Here is a 13,358-nt window from a genome sequence, read left to right as displayed (position 1 = left end):
CGCAATCTGGGTGGTGATTGCAGGTGGCAGGCAGAAAATTTGGCTAGACGGTTAATTGGCTGTCGCCGTTTTCTTTAGGGTGTCTGGCCTGCGAGTAAAGTACTGCAGTGGCCCTAAATGTGCTCCAGCGATAACATTACCATCCAACAAAGAACAAAAATTAAACGACACCTACATAAAAGCTCTCGCAGAGTATATGTACATTTCATCGAACCAGACCAAAGTTCTCCTTTGTTTTAAAGACTGGTGGTCAATGTAACCTACTATATGCGAGTTAACTCGATGACCACGCTTTCGAGTAAGAAACTTATCTTCGGAGAGGCACCGTTCTAACGCCTCTTTACCCCATTTAAAAGGAAAAAAAAAGAAACTTCACACCCAGAACTTGCTATTTTGGTTAATCGATTACGCTTCTTGTAGAAGTTGCTACCATTTGTTGTGCAGGCTACATGAAAGTTCGACTCAAGATTGACAACTTTATACTCGGTCTTGAATATTGATGCTACTACTAATATCACTACTACGAGACAATATGTAGTTTGCGTTCGCTCAAGCTTTATGAACACATATGCTCAATTTGGTGTCTTTTTCTGCACCACACATCTCCTATCGTGAAGGTCCTTTTCGCAAGCGTTTTGTGCATTCACTATAAAAAAAGAGGCGCTATGAAAAGACGATTGAGAAATTAACACTTCAAATCACCGTAAGGCTTGTAAAGGTGCTTATTAGCCACCAGCGGTTCGACCGACCATCAGCGCAGGGTACGGACTCTCAGCACGAGCATCGTTCCCCGACAACTGCGCTGGAGAGCTTGACCCAGTAGAAATCGCTGGAGAGGATGGCCCACTGTAGTGTGCCTCTTCTTCGCTACATTTACCCACAGGAACGAAAAGGAAGCCGTCCGGCGGCCTAACACCTACTCACTATGAGTGGACCATAGTACGGCTTGAGGCGATCGATGTTGACAGTGTTTCGTCCACGATGGTGCATGTATGAACTCGGTTGAACGAGTTCGATCACGAAGTTAATGGGGTACGCACGCTCGACGATACGGTGTGGCCCTTCATTCATAGGCGGTAGTTTTGAAGAGAACCCAGGTGCAGCAGAAGGAACGGAAAGCCACACACGTGGTCCAGGAAGAAAGATGGGTGCAGATGTGGTGTCACCGCGAGTTCTCTTCTGGCACTCTTAGTCATTGCAGGTAAAGGCCCGCGCGAGATCGCGCACTCTTCAGCATGTCTGGCTGTGGCAGAACTAGGCACAATCAGATGCATTCGGCTAGTAGGGACGGATTGTGTCGATTGTGTGCGACGGGTGCCTACCGTACAGTAAGAAGGGTGAAAACACGCTGGTGCTCGCATTAGCGGTGGTGTACACACATGTTACGAAGGGCAGAATGACGTCCCAATTTCTGCGGTCGGAGGCAACATACATTATAAGCATGTTACCGAGCGTACGGCTGTAAGGTCATTGGTTTGAGGATAGGATGCCATGGCTGTGCGATGAAGAACGTGGCAATTTTTAAGAATGGCTTCAACTATTTCGGATAGGAAGAAACGTCCGCGATCATTGAGCAGTTCCTCGGATGGTCCATAACGCAGGATGAATCGATGAAGCAGGGAGGAGGCAACGTCGCGTGCTGTAGCTGCTGGGAGGGCGGTAGTTTCGCCGTGTCGCGGGAGGTGGTCAATCGCCACAATGGCCCAGCGTTTTCCAGTTTATGCCTGGTGAACGGGCCCACAGAAATTGATGCCGACGCGTCCAAAAAGCCGGGTAGGGCTAGGTAAATGTAGTAGACTGGTTGGCGAGAGGAGGGGTGAACATTTCCGGCGCTGACAATCCAGGCAAGACCGAACGAACTTTTGAGCGTAGCTGTACTTACCTAGCCAGTAGTACCGCTGTCGAAGGCACTCATAAAGGACCAAAGCTCCCGAGTGCACACTTGCGGGTGGTGCGGAAAGCTGGGAGTTTGTCGGAATGAATACTGCGAGGTACTATTACCCTCTGGTGCCCGTTGGTGAATTGCGTCAGTGAAGCAGGTTGTCGCGAATGTCGAAATAGTTAGCTTGAGGACGCAGCATGTGAGTTTTTGGTGGTGCTGCTGAATCATAAAGCAAATCTATAAGAGAGGTAATCCAATGGTCCTTGCGCTGTTCAGACGCGATAGTGGTGAGATCGAGCGAAGAAATGGTAAACTGGGATAGTGAGCAGCAGGCATTGTCATCAGGCAAGGGAGAGAGCGAGAGGGCGTCGGCGTCAGAATGCTGGCGTCCGCTGCGGTAAAGCACGCCGATATATCTTAGTGCATATCGTAGTGCATAGTGCATGGTGATCCGTGACTACATCAAGTGGATGGCCATACAAATATGGCCTGAACTTGGTCAGAGCCCAGATGATCGCCAGGCACCCTTTTCTGCCACAATGTAATTGGTCTCAACTTTCGTAAGCGTACCACTTGCATAAGCAACCACAAACCCAGGAAACCACTGTTTACATAATGCAAAATATAAGTGAGGCGTGCAGACAGGACACAAGAGTAGAGAAGTGGACAACACGAACGCCGGGCCCCTCATTTCGTGATTGGGGCCCCTGTTTACGCTGGGGAAGAACAGCGCGGAGGCTAACACCGGTGGCACCAGTATGCATCTGCGACAACCCTTAGCGAGACGCACCTCGGTAAGGGGTGTCGGATCGGAATAGCACAAAATTGGTGGAGACGTTAGCAAACGGTGGAGCTTTGTGAAGGCCCCGTCGCACTCGGACAATCACGAAATGAGGGGCCCGTTGCTTCTAAGTATCCTCATCCGAGGCAATAGGATGGTGGCAAAATTGCGAATGAAGCTTCTTAAATAAGAGCAGAGACCTATGATACGACGCAATTCTTTGCCGAACGCGGGCTTAGCGAACTCGGCGACAGCCGGAAGTTTGGCTGGATCGGGCAGAATTCCATTCTTGGATACGACGCAACCTAGAATTGTCAGCTGCTGAGCAGCAAATTGGCACTTCTTGAGGTTTAGTTGTAGACCGGCGTTTATTAAACACAATAAAACAGACCGGAGTCATTGAAGGTTCGTGTTAAAGTCAGGAGCAAAAACGACAACGTCGTCAAGATAGCACAAGTACTTGTGACACATCAAGCCGCGCAGAACTGTGTTCACCATGCGCTAAAATGTTGCGATCGCATTACAAAGCCCAAAAATTATCGCGTTGAATTCGTATAAGCCGTCGAGTGTGACAAAAGCGTCGTCCGCTGATCGGCGTCTGTCATGGGTACTTGCCAATATCCTGAGCGAAAATCTAGAGATGGAAATACTTCTGCGCTTTATAGACTGTCAATCGCATGGTATATGCGCAGGAGAGGGTAGACGTAGTTGCGAGTCATCTAGTTAAGGCAGCGGTTCTCCATACAAAAGGGCACAGAACCATATTTTTTTCGTAACAAGGACGACAGGGAATGCCCATAGACTGTTGGAAGGCCGTATTATCTCACGGCGAAGCATGTTGTCGACTTGTTTATTGATCACTTGCTGCCAGAGATACAGGACACGGACGTTGCCGAAATGGCGGTGGCGGGCCAGTTTTGATGCGATGTGTACTAGCTGGCACCCGGGCTGGGGAAGATGGCCTTACATCGAAAGAGGAACGAAATTTTATTAAAAGGCACAAAAGCGGAGACCACTGATCCGGTGTGAGGCCATCGGCAATATAAGAACCGAACACATCACTGGGCTATAGGTCACATGTAGAAACGGCACTGGGCGCACTGGAACTAGCACAGTAAGGGTATTGAGCACGCGAATAACCCGTACGTCTTCGATCGCTTCTACACTGCGAAGACATTCCACTCGGAGCAGCAACATACGGTACGGAAACGGGTTGCAAACATAAATGGTGCTGTAGCACCATGTGACGTCTGCTGTCGCAAAAGGAAGTAGCAGGCCTTTCAGAGTGAGACAGCGGTCAAATGGAGACAGTAAGGCAACAGTGTCTGAGATTCCGTTGCATGACACGCGCATGACCGTTGAGGTGTTCGGAGGAATGTGGCTGTCGACTTGGGCAAGCAGTTTCCTCAGAAGCGAAGAATTGTCGGTGAGCGGCAAATCTAACAGCGGCAAGAGTTGTACTTTAAACCGTGAGCAATGAAGTACGGCACTGCGGCGTGAGAGAAAATTCCTGCCGAGGATAACGTCATGAGAGCACGAGGAAAGTATGATGAATTCTATGGCATATACAACGTCGGCAATGACAACCCGTGCAGTGCCAAGGGGTGAACATGCTGAGCTCTGGCTGTGTGGTGGGACAGTCCAAATATGGACGTCGTGACTTTCTGAAGTAAGCGGCAGAGCTTAGCGTCCATAACACACACGGCGGCTCCTTTGTCCGCGAGTGCAGATGCGCGAACACCGTCAACAAACACTTCGATTACGTTTGAGGGAATGCAGTGAGGTCTTTCACATTAAGACGTTGTCGCAGCCCTTGGCTCTTGGACTGCGACGACGAGTTTTCCTCATCCAGAGTTCGGGACGACGTTGCACCCATCCTTCATTAAAACTTCTTTCTGGGCGAGTTGGTGCATACTTGACATAAACATTGTTACAGCGCAAACACATGCAACCACAAGTATCAAGGACGGGAGCGCTTGTGTCAACAGCGCTTGTGTCCCGCCCTTGATACTTGTCGTTGCATCTGTTTGCACTGTAACAATTTTTATGTCAAGTTGCATCGGTGACAGTGAGCGACGGCGTTGAGAAGGTGAAGTGCGGGTAGTTGCGGTCGGGTGCAAGGTCGGCGACACAGCCTACGAGGGGCCGTATTATGGATGCCTGGACTAGCTTGTCATGGGTAGTACGGTGGTAGGCGGCTGCACACGATCGCAAATAGGTGCGGCCTGGCCGGCGTAGCTGCACGCAAAGCACATTGGCTGGTTCTCGGGAGTATGTAACCTGCTCGCCGGGGCTGGTGCCATTAATGTAACAGGACGCGTTGTACGGGGCTGCTGACATGACTGTGCCATGGTCCCTGTGACATGGTCTCTGTGGCGAGGCACACCAGAACACCAGTTATTAACAGCTTCGCTGGACATCCAATTTCGCAGGGGCAGTTTTTTTATTATTCGTTTCGCTTGCGTTGTGTTCATAACTACACCAGTATGTAGTTGTCTTCAAGTTGTCTAACAAAAGGGGCGAACGCATGCAAAACGATCTATAACGTGGTCTAGTTGAAATTGAGGAAATGGGGGGTTTTCATCCCAGTTACCGAATCTTTCTGAAAGACACGCTGAGTAGCAGCCTGACGTCACAAATCTCAGAATAAAATTTTGTTGTTGTTCCTCATGACTAGGGTGAAGGGCATCCTCTTTTCATTTTGCTAGAATGAAGAATTGCCTGAAGACAACTCTTCATCAAGTATGCATATTATAGCTTGAGTATTGAGGTAGTATAACCCTTTAATGGCTTCCCCTTACATTTGTCTTGATATTTAGAAGCATGTAAAGATGTCACTAGGGATTAAGCCGTGCTCATTTATGGCTTCATTCGTTCTCCTTCACATCATTCTCTTCTTTCTTTCCGCTTTGTTACCGCACTAGATTGCAGGCGTGGTGACTGCATACATGTGGAAAACACGAAAAGATATACTAGCCGAGTTTTCTGCGGTGTATCACCTCGAATGGATATAGTACGTGCTCAAGCATCCTGTTGCGGTGAATATTTCGCTCTTTGTTCACAAATTTCGCTGCCGTTGCATTGTTACACAACCTCAACCTCCATGTTAAGCTCAAACTGAGAATTTCCATCGTTCATTGCTGCAGAGTGTCTGAGGCATCAGACCTTCGTGGCGTGCGTCTGGCAATTACTCCTAACAGAAATGTTTTTTTTTTTTGTCATCGTGTTGCGTTTCGGCAAGTTATTTTTTGCTAAACCACCAAAGCCTGTCAAGACAGGCAGCATCTTGGTTTGAATATCTTGTTGGATTCTACAGCTTTATTCTTGTCAGTTCTCGCGGTTTGGTGAAAGGAATGAAATCACTGAAACAATACCTCTTTTTGCATACCAGCTTTCGACATATCTTAGCTATAAGTTGATGTTTTTTTTTTTTTTTTTTGCTGGGCTCATTGCAGGATGTATAGCGAGTACAGAAATGACAAGCCACCTCACATTGAAAAATCTCACTAGCTGATACCAAAGCGTGTACAAGTGCTTCCTTTTCTAGCTTATGTGTACAAGCGAAAAAAAAAAGAAAGAGACGAGCGAGGAATAAAGTAGCAGCTCAATTTCCAATCACTTATACACTGTAGGGAGGTGCTATTTCCTACATAGAGGAATGAAAATAACTCACACTGCCATGAACGCATGTCGGCAAACTATCGCTTCAAGCAGCGAGTCATCGTGCAAGGCGAAAAAGTAATCTTTGAGAAATTAAGTGTTTTCTTTAAAGTGTGCGATGAGACATAGGCGTAAAGGCGACAAAGGGAAGTAAGCAGCTAAGAACCCCCCCCTCCGATGAAAAATAATTTCTTTAACGTTCTGCTTTGCTACATAGTTCTCTATTTTTGTTCAAAGTTAGCTCACCTCTGAGCAGTTGTGTAATCACATTTCAGCGTGCCCTCAGAAGTCTTTAATAATAATGTGCAGCGAACAGAGCTTGACGAAGCAACAGTGGTGGTGACGTCATTGATTACGGGTCAGGCTTCCCTGCTGATGTATAACCAATAATGATGGTCATTAGGTTTTCGATTGATGCCAATCTCTAGTAAACGCACTTGCGGCGAAATGAAGTTCAGGACATTTGTGATACAACCCAAGTGCATAACACGCAGTAGTATTCACACCTATAATGAAAGCGCCAATATCAGTGATTCGTTGATAAGAACCAGTAAGCTGAACTGTGACAGCGAAAATGTGCCTAAAAATTTCCAGCGCAAATGCTTCGTCCTCGCGGTCCTCCTCCTTACGTCTGCACGGCGTCGCATTTCTGATTTCGTTCTGTGAGCCGAGGCTTCTCGGCATCGATCTCTCCTCACGCCACTTTGCCAGCTAATAACGAACGGAATCCGCGAGGCGGCCCCGCTAAGGCATCTGCTGTTGTCATGGTAGCACATAATTGCTCAATAGGCGCCAGGACGCCTAATTAAGTTTCATCTCGCCGACATAGTGGTGTTGAATGACCCGCTCTTCTGCGGATAGCACAAGATGGTCTACTCGGTGATCCCAGAGTCACTGGCGTAATTGATGATGAGTTTAGTATTGCGTACCAGCAACAGTGACTTCGCGTCTTGGTTCTTCTTCAGTGAAAATAATGCTAGGCACAAAAGACGGATGTCCGCATGTTACAGTGGGCGAATAATCGTTCAAGAGCAGTTGTATGGTGATGCTCGGGGTCTTCGGAAATCATTTAACCACTACTTCAATTTATTTTGCTCATGGTATTGTCACGTAAATTTCTCATCAGATGCTTTTCAGTAATGCAAACGCCGGCAGAGCCAATTCTTAATTCATTCTCGTTGTAATGATGCCTAAAAATGCTTCTGGTCCATATGCTCAGTAATATGTGATTGAGTGGTAACAACTGGTAGTTTTTTTGGAGACGACTGTAAGTTGAAATCATGACACCGTCATGGTTCACCAATGGAAATATGGAATTTCCTTCTGGTGCTGTTCTAGTCAAAATTACCACAAAAGGCGTTAAATTCACGAAGTAATGTAATTCTTTGAATTTCCACGGGCATTTAACAATTTCAGGGACGGGCACGGTGCGAACACAAATCACATAAACGAATGACTCTGAGGTAATTGGTATAGGCCTGAACTGCCATTCTTCTTTCAGAAGCTTATACCTTCAGCTCACTTGTTGATTGTACTAGTAGTTAGGCTATCAATCCCTCATGTGAAGTGTAAACGGCTACTGAAAAGTCCACTTGCTCTTACGCTGTAGGATATATTTTCACTTCTCTGTGCGTTTCATATAATCTTAAAGCCAATTTTCTCGAGGGATATAATATGAAAGCCGTGTTGTAAGCCGGGGAATGTTTGCAGCACATTACCGCACACATGCGCAATAGTGCACAAGGGCTATTACGCGTCCTTTCTATACATTCATGGATACCTCCGAAATACCCGTTTTTCTGGAGAAATCGGGAATATGAAATTGATTTGATATGAACTTGCTTTTCTTACGGTACCTATCGTCCCTTAATTCCTCTAGAGTTATACGAGAAACCACCTTTCTTCATATTCATCTAGTTCTTCTGGAATAGCTCATATACACACATGTATTTGTTTCCGTGTTTGCGTGTTTCCGTGCGTTTCCGTGCGTTTCTTTGGGCCATGTGTCTGTGTTCGTTATTGTTGTGCACGGAATTTGGCACTTAAGAGCGAGCTTGTTTACACGAGCCAAGAAATGCTCCTATTTTGTGCATGCGCGAGCTTCAGAACCCGTGGTTTGAGCCCAGTTTTCAAGTCAGAATCGTAGTTTAGCAGGCGCCACCTGTAGACCCCATTTTCTTGGTAAAGAACCCGCACACCACTTTGAGCTAATGTCATAATAGCAAGGTTACTGACATTTCATAAATGACTACACAGCTGCCATGGCTTTTAGTTCGCCTTCGCTACCATCCGCTCTGGCTTTCTTTTCTCCTTCCGGCGTACTCTTGTGGACTGTAGGCAGCGCAGCGAAAGTTACAGGTTGCGTCAACACACCAAAAAAAAAAAGAAAATTGCTGCTCCATTGTGCGGCCCTAATCGATCGCCGCGCAACACCGAGTGTATAGAAGCTGCAGAAAAGGCTCAGACGCACACAAGGGGCCAGTGTCCCTCCGCTCTCTAAGAGCACACAGCCTCTAGTCATGTGGACGCTATCATCCTTCATCGACAGACCAGTCGGGAGCTTTAGCTTGCTTATGTCACGCACATGACGCTGCTGGCGTCATTACGTGCAAAGTAACAGGAAGAACCCGGAGTGGAGCATGGGATTTTCTTTAATTTGTGACTTAACGGCAGCGCATATGGCTGCTATTTAGGCCATAGCTGATTGTTGCTGTATCTTGCACTTCTTGTGCGTTTTATTTAAAATATGTAAAAAAAGATATTTAAGGAATTCTTTAGGGACATTTTAGTTCAAGAAAAAACATAATAGCACTACCTCTTCATTCCGCCAAGTGCAAGCACCCACCGCATCTTTTGTGGACGTGGTGACATAACGAAACTCGTTTTACAATGGTCATAACAGGCTCCACTATTTTTCGCGACGTCATGTAAGAACCAGGAACCCTGGTGGTTATTGTAGCTCATGTACGTCTAACACCAGTGATCAATGGGACCCCCAAACCACAAATTCTTCTGTGTTTCATCTTTACTGCATAAAATGCCAAGTTGAGTACTGCTGTGTAGTCAGTACACATAAAAAAAGGAAACGCGAAGTTGATCAAGTCATTGCTTGCATATATACAAACAGCAACATGGTATTTATTGTATTATTTAGTTAATAATCGAGGAACCACCTGAAGATACCTCTGTAACTGTCACTGGCTCGTTTGAAGCTAAAGAAGAAAAGGCAAAACAGCGCCACATCATATTGCATTTCGTTTACAGTCTGCGCACAAGTTGTACACGTGGCGAGGACGACGTGTACAACTTTCTACTGCTTTTCTTTCTACTGCTTCCTCTTTCAACTCGGAAGAGTGGGCTGTTTGAAAGTGTGAGTTGCTTGAAAGCAATAACACAGAACACTTTAAGCCCGACGCAGGGAATTTGAAGAATGCGTAATCAAGCAGCGCTCCAGTGTGGTCGACGGGAGGACCCAAATACCTCGGCATAAGCGACAAGCGCTGTGCCTCAAATGTTTTGGTCCATACCTTATTACAAGCTTTAAAAATTTTCCTACACGATAGTGAAGCGAAAATCTTGCACGTTTTCACTCCTGGTATGCCGGCTTATAATGGCGCTGTTGATGAGAAGTTAAATTAAGGGAACATCTTAAAGCAAACAGTTCTACTTGTTGCTCAACCATGTATAAAAGCTTCCGGGCAAAGAAATGAATGATTTTCAAAGAACATAACGTAACTCCGAGGTCGCTCAGGTTCAGCACCCAAAAACGTCTCTGAATATCAGAATATGCCTGGATTAAAGAAAAATGACACGAAAAGTAGTTCTGGCTCCTTCCAAGCGTCTTAATTTTTTCTCTTACTGGCAGCACATTACTTCATATCTTTATATAACCTGCGCCCCGCGGGCAACAGATGAAATCTGCAATTTATAAATGGCTTGCATGCGCCGCTTGGTCCCCTTGAAACCTTGCCTCTGCATGTGACAGGCTCGAACGAAGCCATCATGGCCAGGGAAACTACCAAGCGTGCCAGCGGAAAGGTGCTACGGTAGCTACTCGAATATCCAAGCATAGCCAAGTCGTCCACCTTCAATGTTAGTTGGACCACTCACATCGCTGGACTAGTTACACTGTGTATACGTCAAATGTTGTGTATGAGATACCCTTAAGTTGTGAACGCATTAATATTGGACAAACTGGCCAGTGCTTAACTACAGGGCTAAGAAGCGCAATAATGCCGTTAGAACAGGGTATGGCAGCCTCTTGAACGAACACTGAAAAATGTGCGCATGCAAGACATAGCCTTCCAAAACAAAGAAAAAAAAACAGAATGCAAAATAACTAACGGGTACTTTATAACGAAAGCAGATGACCAGTGTGTCAGCTGTCCGTCTTTGGTGGTGCATGAGAAACAAGCAACTTTTCTTTCGAGGCATCAGAAACGTGAACCCATTCACTATAAAATCTCATGCATGAACTGATTGACTTATATAATATTTTGCATGATGATGCGTGCATGATGTACCTGATGCGCGGAGCATAAAATAGGTTATCATTTGCAATAAATGTTAGTTAGAAGTTCAGCGCCGGTCCTGTCGTATGTGTTCCTCTCATCTTTGTCTTTAGCACGTTTTACCCGCCGTGGTGGCTCAGCGGCTATGGTAGTTTTGGCGTTGCTTTTGGCGTTGCTTAGAGTTTGCCGCTGGGCTTCTCGATGGTGGTTCTGTGATGACGCGCAACACACTGTTCGCGACTCTCCCATTCGGCTCTAATAAACAAGAGAAGATCTTGCAGCTCCGCTTCCGACGAAAACACAAAACCGGAGGATATATCGCCAGATCAAAGGCATCTCTAAGCAAGCAGGTCTGTGAGTGAAATAGCGAAATATTTTTGGTGGATTCTTTCAGTAACAGTATTTTCAATACTTAAGCCACTCGCAATGTGCCACTAAGTGTGTGTGCAAGTTCTTGGCGTTTCCTAAAGATAGCGCTCGCGTTATGTGAAGACGTGGGTTCGTACCCTAGTTGCGGTGAGTTGTCTTTTGATATACTTTCACTCTTGCTTATCTGCAATTTCAACATTTCAAGGTAATAGAGTTTTTTCCCCTGTGCTTTCCTTGTTCTCATTGCCGGTTGGCCTTATGTGTGGTATCAATTTGCAAGAACCGGGCCCCTCAGTTCGCCTTCATGTCGTTCTTCATCTAGAGGTGGTCTCATCTTCGGCAGCTTCGATGTCCTGAGTTATGGCATACCAGGATTCATTGGCGAGTTGCCATCTCCCAAGTTTCCATACCACGTGCCGCCTGATGTTAGAAAGGATGTTCTGCATCCTCCGGCGAAGCCGTGAGGGGTGGGCACTGGCTAACACTCCCAGGGTTAGCTTCTGGTAAACGTACTTAAATAGCCAAGTAAGTGGGCGGGCAAACGGTGCAGCGGTAGTTGAATGGAGGAGAACATCGTACGTGTAACGCAAAAGCGTTGGTTTGTGTCCCACCTGCCATCAGTTGTGTTGTTCGTACGCTTTCGTTTTCATGCCTTTATAATTTCTACATTTCATTTAAATAGACAAGGTTGTTTGTGTTCTTCTGTGCTTTCCTTGTGGTCAATGTCTGTTGTTGCCATGGGGGTGTCACTTACGAAAACGTGCTGCACTTTTAGGTTTATATATATATATATATATATATATATATATATATATATATATATATATATATATATATATATATATATATATATATACCTAAAAACGGAGCCCGGGTTTCGGAAGTGGCACCCATATATATATCACACAGAAACACACACGAAGAGTCACACCAATGTCTTTGAGACCAAACAGTATTGTGTATAAAGAACTTAATGTACATGGTATTACATACCAGACTTTACTAAGGACACGATACGTGATTACGGCAGCAACTGTTGCAAGCAGGCTGGCCCATCTCAGGAAAAGCTCGATGTGCAATACTTGGCTGACAATATGACGAAATCACTGCACTTTCCAAAATAACAATGACCTGTTTCAACATCACGAGAAAGTGCTGCAACCAATTAAGCGTATCCATGATCTGATGCCACACGTTCATCTTGCGCAAGACCGGGCCACACCGAGTGGTATTGTTAAATTTGAAGAAAACACTGTGTGCTCATGGCACATATCCAAAGCTAGTATTTTATTTATTACACACTCACTCTTCTTTCTTTTTCTCAGGGGAGGGCGAAATGTCATTCACTCGAAAAGAGAGTATCTTAATACGGCCGCGCATCCTAAATTAAAGGAAGTGCTTTCAAAGATACACAAACAACCGTTAATCGGGCATCTCCTTATTTAGGGATTAAGTGTGGAAATTCTATTAAAAGTGCATTTCAAACGCAGCTGTTAGGACTCAGAAGTTTAAGGCCCAAGCAAATAATTCCCCTTTTGAAATGCGTGGCCGGCAGCAATCTGACAGTTTCGACTTTAAGAAAAACCCTTAGCTCCTGGAAAACGATTTCGCAAAGCGGTCTTTGTTGCAGCCATGGCAGGAACGGGAGTGTCTGCGTATCTTTGAGCAGATCTTGTTTGAAGCTTACAAGCTAATCAGAATATTGTCTAGGAATCCTTTTTTACACCAGAACCTTTGCTGTGTGTTATACTGTTAATTTGAATTAGTACTGTGCTTTTGTTTATGTTGTATTGCTTTGAAAGGATTATAGCAGAATGTCCCTGCTCTAATTAACATTACAGCTTTGGTAAATGGCCAAACCAGAAGGTTCTTGGAATAAGGAATCATCCCACCTAGGGAGAACCAGGGCCTGACTCACATCACCGTGCTCCCTGCGTTTGCGGCACGCGTGTACTCCAGGTACCTGTGAGTGTTTTATGCCATAGATGACTCGGGACACTTACCACCCTACACACCTACCACCCCAAGTTTCGACAAGTTTCATGGCGGAAGCCCACGAAATTATGGATGAAGATTTCAGCGACGCCACCGGGGAGACCCTCGCCCACGGAGCAGCGGTAACTACTCAAGCCCTGAAAGGCAGCACCCCAGCGAC

The sequence above is a fragment of the Dermacentor albipictus genome, chromosome 1, assembly GCF_038994185.2.
Source record: "Dermacentor albipictus isolate Rhodes 1998 colony chromosome 1, USDA_Dalb.pri_finalv2, whole genome shotgun sequence".
In the NCBI taxonomy this organism is placed as follows: Eukaryota; Metazoa; Arthropoda; class Arachnida; order Ixodida; family Ixodidae; genus Dermacentor; species Dermacentor albipictus.
This window is presented reverse-complemented; position numbering follows the sequence as displayed.